General features: G+C 37.1%; 1 pseudogene; it reads left to right on the forward strand.

The window, feature by feature from the left end:
* The first annotated feature begins 7,716 nt into the window (after positions 1-7,716).
* Positions 7,717-8,717, forward strand: LOC133779604 (thioredoxin H1-like; annotated as a pseudogene).
* The last annotated feature ends 3,065 nt before the right edge of the window (positions 8,718-11,782 follow it).

Raw genomic sequence — 11,782 nt, forward strand, 5'->3', positions numbered from 1 at the left:
GAGTTGGAGAGCTCTGGGGGCGAGGTGTACATTGTCAGCTGCTCGGCCGCCATGGTCAAGGGATTTGTGCAGGGACAGAAACCTAAAATGTACATTTTTCCATTAGAGTGGCCTTGATTATTTATAACTTATGTAGATTTTGTAACTATGTCCTTTAAGCCCTGTTTTGGGATCCCATATACCAAACATTTGTTTTAATTAGAAATTGTCTGTTTATGACCAAAATCTTCTAAACTTAACCTGTTTATGACTATAGGATCACGCTTTCATTTGAAAGACTTGATTAGCAAGTCCTGCACTATTTTAAACACGCAGTGTAACAGTCTTGGTTATCCAGGGCATTACAACTTGGTATCAGGGCATACTAGGTTTAAGGGTTCCTGAAGATTGGTTGGACATGTACACTTGCCGCTAAAGACTATATGCTTAAGTTCTTGAATGGAATATGAATGCATTAATTTGTATATTTAATAAGGAGCATGAGATTCTGATAGGGTTTGGCCCTTGAATGATGTGTGATGATATTGATGCCTGCTTATTAGAATTGCTATTGCATGTGGATGAATATTTGGATAATGATACACATATTGATTGCATGTGGTGAATTGTTTAAATTGAACTTATATACTATACTTGTTTATCGATATATGGAAATCATGGTAGGTATAAATGCATCTGGTAGTAATGAAATTTGATAATTAATGCATAGTAATGTAGATTGGTGTTTGATATGTTTTATGTGTGTTTTGTTATTGCGATTGTTTGGACCTGCTCGTGGGATGGTTCTGGATATGAACATCAGGGCTGAGGGGTTTAGTTGGTGATGGCGGATGAATTCAGATTGTTTATGCTCAGATTGGTTGATTGGACCTGATATTGTTCTAGTGAGGGTTGCAGATGATAGCTAGAGTTGGAATCCTTCATCTGCCTCTGAAAGTCGTAGCAGATGTTCGCTGGTATGTGAGTAAGGCTGTGAGATCTGATAGAGGAGACTAGATGGGTGAAAAAATGGGTTCTTTTATGGGGAAAGAGTTGCCTTGTATATCTTCACAGTAGGGTTACCAGTGTTGGTTTAACCTGAGGGTGGAGACAGATAATAATTAATGTATGGAAGGCTTTACAAGCATTATCCCCTGGTTCTGAGGAAGGTTTGAATTTGACTAAGGATTGGTTAGTGGATGAGCATAGCTAATCCCATCTTTGATTACATGAAGATGATAGGTCGTGACAAAGTGGTTGCGCTAAGCAGTTGTGGCAAAAGGATGCCCAAAAGTGGTACTTGGACCCAAAATGTTGTCATAACGGGTAGAGAGGAATTCAGGAAGTAATTTAATAAAGAGGTTATAATGACGTAGTCTGAGCTGCGGAGACTAATAAGTTTATGAACTTGGTTTAGAATGGTAAGGCAATAACAATGAATGTCAATAAGTTTGGTGGGTTGGTTAATCCTTTTTGGAAGTTGATACAAGCAGATGTAGCCGGAAATGAGGATTCATTTAAGGATTAAACTCTAGGATGGCCCAGAGCATCAGGGCTGCTCTAGTGCATGAGATTTTCATCTGTACTCGGGCAGCAGGGAGTTACATCTATTTAAGATATAGGGAATGAGGTATGAGGTGTGAATGTCGTAGGGCAAGAAATGCAGATGACGATATTCTCATTTGTGGGATTTAGTAAGGAAAGATGCCCAGTAATCAGAATAGAAGAACCCCTAACACTTCTTGATTCTTGGTTTTGATAGGAAAGGGTATAGTTTACAAGATAGCCGTCAGGACAGTGATGAGGCTTAGTGAAGTTATTCAGTATGCACCAGAAGCAGGAGCCGCCATCTGGAAAGATGCCAGGTAAGAACACGTTATCTATATGGAATGGTTCGGTACGTTAGGGTAGAATAGGGATTGCCTATGATTAGAGAATGGAAGAATGGAATGTCTTGTTACATACGAAGCTCGAGGCTAGCTCCTCGGTGGTGACCAGTTGACTTGATAGTTCACATTCTTGGTTATATAACGAGCGGAAAGAGGTCAATGTTGCGTATCTTTCAAGAGAGGTTCAGATGTGAAGTTCATGTCTCAAGGCTATTGTACGAGGGGCTTGAGATAGTAGTTTTCTTGGGGATGAATTAGGAATTTATAAAAGAAGAACTGGAACGTAACTAATAAAGAGGTTCATAGTGAAAGTAATTGAGCTCGTCATTTGAGAGCCTTGTTATGAGCCTGAGTGAGAGCTAATTTGTTAAGAAACAATCATGGATTGCGAGGGACATCACTTAAAGTATATAAGATGGACTGAATGGAAACTGAAGTGGTCAGTAGGGATTTAGATGAGTATGTAAAGAGTTGTTGGGTCGCTTCAGGATTTAGCTATGGACAGATTCGGTATTAGGGACAGTATGAAGAATGGTATTAGTTTGGCAGAAAGAATTACTGGTTCAGTTGAAGTAGTATCTGACTTGGGGATGGATTAGACGGCGCACCGTATCGTGGGATTCATTGACATCGCCTGTTAAGGATGAGGGGTTTAAATGCCTGGTTACAAGACAGGACAATGTCTTCAGGAATTGATCTTCGATCTGGTTATTACTAGCTAAGGATCAAGGAAAGAGACATTTAAGGAATTATTACTTGTACCAAGTGGGGTGTGATGGATTATTAGTAAAGGTTCTTAACTGACTTAAGCTTTAACAACATAGGTAAGTTCGACAAGCAGAGAGTATATGAATGATATGAACAAGTCATCTCTAGGTTTGTTAGGATGTGTTGGACTACTCCCCAGTTAGAAGCGGAATACGAATGACTACTACGCTGGTGATGTTAAGACTGAAGAAGTAGGATCACAGGTAAGGCTCTAGAAGGTGTCAGTTTCGATCTCGCCAAGGGTATTCAAGGTCATGCTACAGGAAGGGAAGGGATCAGGTATGAAGAGATTCAATCTGAAGCCACACAGAAATTATTGAAGAACGTCTGAAGGATAGGAAGCACAATGAGACCGGTGAACATGTCATCTACTACATAAGTATCTTTGGAGGACAGCCATACTAAAGAATAGAACAACAAAAGAACCTAAGGGTAGACTGAATGGAAAACTTTGTATCATATTTTCAGAAGACAGTATAGGGAATGGTTAGCACCCTGTGGTATAGGAATCTGCATGTAGTGGATGGTTACAAAATGGTAGTGTGAAGGATATTGACTTTGTTTAAAAATATGAAATTGTAAGCGGTGCATTAAGTCTGAGATATGCCCAGATATAGACGGAAGGGATGATGGTTTGAGCCTTGTGGTAGGTAAAAGAATGGGAACATGGTCGGTATACAGGGAATATTAAGTTGACGGTGAATGCATAGTGTAATGGATTTGAGCGCTTGGTCATTTGTAGAGGAATAACCATGAGAACAGAATCCAGAGAGACTTATTGGATAATTCATGTTAGAAATCCTTGACTATACAAGAGAAAAATTAATTTGGAATCTGATCTCTTACTTGGGAAGGTCTGTGTCGGTTGGATAGGACGTCACAGATTACAGGAAGTTCAGACAAGGTAACAATTGAGAGTGATATAGCGCCTGTGATGGGTTGTGGACAGTTATATATCTCTTTGGACAATAGAATCTAGAGTGAGGATCTTGTGGAAATGATGAAGAACCTTACCAGTATAATATGAGTTAAGATATTAAGATCAGGTGAGTGATCCGATGGAATTTGGTGTGGAGATGAAAGTTCTAAATGAACATCAAATTACCTCCTAAGACATATGGTAACCAGGGAGTTTAAATGAACGATAATATCTAATATTTGGATATTGGAAGATATAATGGTATAGTGGTGGATTGTAGGAGTGAACCACATTAGATTACAAGTGAGATGATTGGACATGGAAGGTTGCAACTCAGCAGATTGAGTTCACACATTTTGGTTCGTGTGAATGGGTGACATGGCATGGTAATTGGAAGTGCCGGGTTGAAACCCTTTAAATTTTCCAAGTTCTGGAAAGGAAATAGAGAACGAAGGGAATAAGGTTGCAACCTAGAATTATTGGCTGTCTATAGATAGAATGGCGATTTGAAGGATTAATGGTTATTTTAAAGAATTACGTATTGAATGTGCAAGTGTTTGGGATATTAAGAAAAGTATAGTCCCTTGATGAATCAGTCACAAAGATGAATGATGGCTTACGGCTAAGGTGACACAACATAAAATATGGTAAGATAGAAAGCATGCAGTGCTGGTTCTAGTAAGGAAACAAAAGACATTAAGTATTATGGTTTAGTATTTGTTTGGGGGAAATCAATGAAGTTATTGGAAATTATTAAGACAGAAGGATCTGCTAAGCTGCAAGTACATAAGGGTTTGCAAGTTTCAAGTATCGGAAGACGAAGTTCCAGGACATGAGATTTGTATTTCTCCACATATGGCAAACAAGAAAGAGTAGTATATTCTAGGGAAGAAATGGAAGTTTCGACTCCCGATTTAATAAGAGTTCTGAGATCGTAACAAGGTTTAGGCTGAGGGCCTACAGGTTGGATCTACCCTGGCATGGGTGGTGGCTTATGGGTATTACTGGGCCAATGACCAGATAGGGAAATGATCGCTGATGAAATAAGCAGACCCTGGGATTCCAGCAGAATTGTTGCGTAAGGAAAGGTTAATGAGATTATAGTTATAAGATAAGATCTTATGGAACAAGATTGTCACTCTAGTAAGAGTGTTATTGAAGGATTAAAGGTAAAGAACTAGACTATGGAGTTATGGTCAGAGGTATGAGATTTATTACCTGATGTGTTCGAATAAATTTCGAGGACGAAATTGTTATAAGGAGGGGATAATTGTAACGACCCAAAATTGCTAACAAGGTTGAAGGGCCTTGATTAGTGTGCCGGGAGGGCATAATTGATATTTATGTGAATTAATGATTTAATGCATGATTATGTGGCATGCATGATTATATGATTATATGGATATGAATAAATGCATGTTTATGAGTATTAAATGTGCACGTGGGCCCTATTTAGTTTTGAAGGACATATTTGTAATTTTGGCTCGTAGAGGGCATAAAATGTAATTATATGCGATAACTGTTGAGACCGCATTATTATGTGGATATATTTGCAGCGTGTGGCTCGAGACGGTCCTAGTGAGCGGATTGGCGAAATAGTCACATCGGGGATTTATACCCAGCTCGGGGGAGCCTGGGTGTATTTTGGGAATTTGGGAGAATAGTTTGGGAATTATTAGATATTGGATAAATAATTGGAAGTTAATTGGAAGACAGGATTAATTGATAAATAATAGGAACACTCGAGGAATTAGCAGGAACTGGGAGCAAAATGACCAAATTAACCTTTAGGCACCCTTGAGAGATTTAAATGGTTAGAGGGGCAAGTGTTTCTTTTGGCTGTGGAGGATATGCTATGTTTTGTTAGAACAATACAAAAGTTATAGAATTACCTAAGGAAAGAAAAGTCTCTCTCTCTCTCTCTTTGCATTCACGTTTCCTCTCTCTCTCCCTCTTGTGTTGGGGCTTTGAATTTGCTGAAGAAGCAAAGCTTAGGTCTTGATGGCTGGTTTTGAGGGAAGTTGTGAGTGGGATCAACCCGAAGAAGGAGTTGCAGGCATCCACACCTGGGATTTCGAATTTGGGAAGAAGGTAATTTCATGTTCTGGGTTTAGGTTTCACTTGTTCTTGGGAGTTTTGGATTTCAATTTCTGAATTTGGGTCTGTGATGAAGTTGTGAGGAACTTGAACTTGGGACTTTGAGAGCTGAAGCTTGGAGTGGTATTGGGGGCAACCTAGGGTTGAATTTCTCTTTGAGGTAATAATTTCTAACCCTTGAATGTTCTCGGTTTTCTGGTTTTCAGTTGGTGTTCTTGAGCTTCAAGCTCAATTTTGATGTTTGTGGTTGGTGAGGGTTTTAGCCAAGTTTTTAATGTTATTAGGTTGTTTTGGATGAGATATAGGGGATTATGGACTCAATTTTGTGTTTGATTGATGATTGGAGTGAGTTCTTGGAGCTTTGGCTCGGGGAAGTTCGAAGAGAGAAACCCATAAATTTTCATTTCTGGTGCTAGCACTGTCAGCGCGAGGCTGCGTTTCTAGGGGCATAGGTTTCTAATTGTAGCACTGTAGCGCCCCTCTGGTAGCACTGTAGCACTACCTTGCCCCCAAATCCTGATTTTTGGGTACTTTGTTGAGTTGTTGTCCAGGGGCTCGGGGGTCGATTCCACCACCCCGTTTGGTGGAATTGGACTCCCCGAGAGCTCGGGATTGGCCCCAAAGTTGGTTTGAGGAATCGAATCATAATGAGGGTTCTATTTATGGTTTGTGACTAGGTTTTTCGCCAAGGCTCAGGGCTAAGGATCGTGCTCAGAATCATTTCGCATTCTCCTTTCGGAATTTAAGGTAAGAAAACTGCACTATTTTGTGTGGATGTGATGGGACTAAGGGCTCCCTATATTTGAATGCAATTGTTGTATGATTATTCACTACTACAAAACTGGGCTTTCCCGACACCCAACCACGATAGTCAACTTTGTTGACTGTCGTAATTGCTTAGCGGGACTCTACGCCGACAGTTAAAAACTGTAGGCATAGAGACCAACGCCGACAGCTAATAACTGTCACCATTGCTTTTGAGTTTCGCTATTGACCCCAACGCCGACAGTTAATTCAAGACCAATGCCGACAATTAAAATGTGTTGCTATTGACCCCAACACCGACAGTTAATTCGAGACCAGTGCCGATAGTTAAAATGTGTCGCTATTGACCCCAACACCGACAGTTAAAATGTGTCGCAATTTACCCTAATGTTGACAGTTAATAAAAGTTCAATGCCGACAGTCATAAAATGTCGCCAAAATTCAAATAAAAAATTATAATTAATGAATAATAAAATTTTAAAAATAAACTAAATTATGTAAATATGTATTTATTAAAATTATGTATTTATTACAAACTTTTAAAAGTAGATTTTTTTTGTTTCTAAATTTTTCTTAATATTAACTTTTGTTTTTATAATAATTTTTATATCAAATTTTAAATTAATTTTGATATTAAGAGTAACAATACTTTAATTTAATTTTATAAAAAAATATTAATTACTAAATTGTAATACTAAAGTCTTAGTAAAAAAAATTTATTTGAAAAATTTGTGAAACTTTTTAATGATATTAAATAGTACACATATAATATTTAAAATTTTGATTTAAAAAAAATTAATATATAATGGAGCAAGCAAGTTTCAAACGTCCACCCTCCAAATCAAGTACTCTTTACCACTACACCAACACATCTTATTAAACAAAGATGCATATAAAAATATTTATATAGGTGTCCAATTTTATTTTTTGGCTTCACCTCTAATATCATAATAGACACAATCCTAGGTCATTTTTTCTCAGCAGCACAAAAGCATAAGAAGAATAAAAGGAGAAGGTGGTCAACGGTGGCAGGGGGGTCGGGGTCGTGTTGTACAGCGGCAGGGGGCTCGGGGCTGGGCTCGATTGAAATGATTGGTGGCTCGGGGGCTGGGATCGACGACAGGTGGGGGGTCTCGGGTCTGGGCTCGATGGCGAAGGGGGCCGGGGTCGGGCTGTACAGCGGCAGGGGTCTCGGGGCAGGGCTCAACAGCGGGTGGGGGTCTCGGGTCTGGGCTCGATGGCACAGGGGGGTCGGGGGCTGGGATCGACGGCAGGTGGGGGGTCTCGGGTCTGGGCTCGATGGCGAAGGGGGTTGGGGTCGGGCTGTATAGCAGCAGGGGGCTTGGGGCACGGCTCGACGGCGATGGAGGTCTCGGGTCTGGGCTCGATGGCACAGGGGGGTCGGGGTCTGGGCTCGACCATTTTCAGAAGGGAAAGGACTCCAAGAAACTGGTAATGAAAAAAAAATATGAAAGCTTTACTTTGGTTTTACCTTTTGATATTATTACTTTTCTTATGTTATTCTTTCTGTTTGTGTGAGTTGAGTTTTTTTTTTAAGAAATGCTTAGAACTCTATTACGATATTACCCAGAAAATTTTCGATTGAGGTTGTCCCATCCAGCTTTGTTATCTTCGAAAGCTCAAAACCTGGGCTTGATTTATTCTGCGGTGATATAATTTGGTGGATTTGGGTTTACCTATTTTAATGTTTATGTATATGCTCTGTTTTGATATGTAAATTTTGAGTAGAATATACAAAAGTTCTTGCCGATTTTTCTTGTTTGTGCTCGTAACTTCTTTTATTATTTACAGGTAGTGGTTGATTTTACTGCATCATGGTGATGACCCTGCCGTGTCATTGCCCCAATCCTCACCGACCTAAGAAGAATTCAAGTGTCATATTCCTGAAAGTTGATGTTGATGAGTTGCAGGTATTAATCTACAACTTTTTTTTTATACTAACAAAGGAGTTAAAATGAGGCCTCTCATTAGTAGTAGTCTCTATGATAATTTTTTCATACACAATTATGGTTTAGGTTTGATTTTTGGGGTTTTTATGATATTTAGAAAAGAGAAAAGATAATCTGATGACATTTGTGCCTTTTATATTGTTATATGCATGTAGGATGTTGCTAAGGAGTGGGAAATCGAGGCAATGCCAACCCTTTTGTTCCTTAAAGAAGGGAAAATTATTGACAAGATTGCGGGAGCTAAGAAGGAGGAGCTTATTGATAAAGTTGCAAAGCATGCAGCTGTGGCTGCTGCTTGACTTTGATTAGCGTTTGGGACTAAACAAAGATCGATAGGCCTCCAATTTGATAAGAAAAATACAACTTTTGTATAAATCATTTTTGTGACTGAAAACCACATTCATCCTTTTTATTTCTTCTACAACCTCAAGTTCTCTATTTATTTTAGTTTTGGTTTGACTTTAATGGTGTTTATTCTGTATTGTAGGCTAAAACTCTATTTGGATATTTAAGAGAACCAAGACAATTATATAAGAGAACCAAGGCAACAAGAAATTCTTCAAGTTGTTGGGTATTATTTTCTTTCTTGCTTGTAAGAATTATGTACATTGAGGATTTGATGTATTATTTACATTGAGAATAATGAATTTTTCTTAAGAATTATAATGAATTTTTATTGAGAATTATTTAGTCTCATGGGGATTCGATGTATTATTTACATCTCAATTGTATGAATAAATGTTGTATGTATATGAATTTTTATTATGATAAATATAATTTTTTTTACAAGTTATGGTAATAATAATTAATTATGTGAGTAATTTTTTTATTTAAATTTATATCAAACTTAAATTGTTAAAAATATAATTAAAATTTTTAAAAAATATATATCGAAAAATTATTATATATATAAATTTAATGTTACGGCGACACCTATTAACTGTCGACGTTGCCAGCAACGGCAACACGTATTAACTGTAGGTGTTGCCAGCAACGACGACACATATTAACTGTCGGCGTAGCTAGCAACGACGACACTTATTAACTGTCGTCGTAGCTACCCTATGCCGGCATAGGCAATTACGACAGTTAGTCGACTATCGTCATTGCTCAATAGCGACAGTTAAAAACTGTCGGGAAAGCCCGTTTTTGTAGTAGTGATTATATGCCATGAGAGCATGAAATAAACGATCTAAGAGTGTCGGAACTGATATTTGCGCACAGGACGTGACTCGACCATTGGTAGCTGAGGACAGCTTAATAGTCACTAAGCTCGGCTTAAGCGGGTCGGAGTCAGTGGATTAAACACTGGCCTCGACCTAAATGAGTCAGAGACAGTGGGTTAAATAAAGGGTGCAGCCTAAGAGCATCAAACCTAATTACTGTATGATGATTATGTTAAACTGTTGATTATTAATGTGATTACTATTATTAATCTGATGTTGATGGCTTGTTGAATACATGGATGATAGGCTGATGAATCTTTGCTTGTTGTCACTGATTTGTGCCTGTTATGGCCAGATAAATATTTGGTTAATATCTTATGAATTATTTCCTTGTTTGGATTGTTTATGCTATCTGATATAGTTTTCTTACTGGGCCTCGACACATGGGTGCTATGTGGTGCAGGTAATGGAAAGGGTAAGATGGTTGAACCATGAGTTGGAGTGCTCTGGGGGCGAGGTGTACATTGTCAGCTGCTCGACCGACACGGTCGAGGGATTTGTACAGGGACAGAAACCTAAAATGTACATTTTGTCATTAGAGTGACCTTGATTATTTATGACTTTTGGAGATTTTTTAAACATGTCCTTTAAGCCCTGTTATGAGATCCCTTCTACCAAACATTTGTTTTAATGAGAAATTGTCTGTTTCTGACCAAAATCTTTTAAACTTAACCTGTTTATGATTATAGGATCACGTTTTCGTTTGAAAGACTTGATTAGCAAGTCCTGCATTATTTTAAACACGCAGTGTAACAGTCTTGGTTATCCAGAGCGTTACAACAATAATGATTACTCATCATGAAGATAATCTTATCTAATATGATTAAATTTCCTTTCCAAAGTACTAATTTTACTTTTCATTCAAGTTGTATGTGAGTTGGGTTTGAATTCCAAGTTCACATTCAAATGACTTGAATTCCGAATTCGAGTTTAGACTTCCTTTTGATCAGATCGAACAAGTCTCTAAGTGACTTTACTTTGAATGTTGCATGAACATTTCTATAAATTTTCTTTGCATTTGATCAAAGTTAAACATATCTTAAATAAATGTCAATCAATATTGACTTACTATTTATTATTTCTTTTAGCTTTAAACATTAAAAGGTTCAACATACATCTCTATATATTACCTAAAAGATTATGTGATTTTTGAGCCTTTATTAGAGAAAGGTCTTTTGGTTAACTTTAATTAACAGACTATATAAACAGGGAGAAAACCATTGAATAGTTTCAATAAAAGACTATCTTTTATTTGTTTTATGTGTCTAATTAATTAGAAGTCAATCTCAAAAATAATTCACATATATGTTTCACTTAATTGTGGTTGGAATAAGATGTCATATTAAATCTATGATTTGCACAATAATTCATAATTATCATTTATACTCATTGATGAAATAGGTGGAACAAGTATATTTAAAAAATAACAACTCATTTTATTATTCAATAGAAATACTAAACTTGTTCATTCATCAAATAGAGGAATCTAAAAATACAGTTTCTTGAAATAATTCTAGAACTACTTTTTAAAGAAAAAGAACTTAATATAAAGTTGAAAATGAAAAAACTAATTTCCATGTCAGTTATCTCTTGGTCTACCCATCAGCAATCATTTTATTGTTTTTCTTTCGCATCCTTTCCTTTTCTTGAATAATGTGTTCCTGAAAAAAGACAATAATGTGGTGGCATAAAAAATTTGAATCAACTATACAAATATATTAAAAGGAGAAGAGCAAATCATATTTACCCTTTCTTCTTGCAAACTTTTTAAGTGATCAAAAGAATCTCTTTCGATCATTTTCCATATCTCGTATGTAGATCTAAGGTTCATGTATCTCGATTTAATATCGTCAGGCACAATCTTTAGTATGCAATGACGAGCCAAATAATAAGATTTCATCCAATTTGCATATTTTTTATGACTACTATAATCAGATAAAGTTGATGGCTCATCTGGAGGCACATCAATGATTACATCATACACTTTTAGTTCACTCAGAATTATGTGTATGTTTTTATAACAAACATCTAGATTATTGAAGTCTAAATGAAAAGTACTTAGTTGCCCATCAAGAGGATTCATTGGTTCTTTCTCATTTTGAGGTTCTTGACAAGATTAAGAGAATTAACCATTGTTTTTGGAAATAAATAAATAAAATATAATGAATT

Source organism: Humulus lupulus, chromosome 5, assembly GCF_963169125.1.
Source record: "Humulus lupulus chromosome 5, drHumLupu1.1, whole genome shotgun sequence".
NCBI classification, from domain to species: Eukaryota; Viridiplantae; Streptophyta; class Magnoliopsida; order Rosales; family Cannabaceae; genus Humulus; species Humulus lupulus.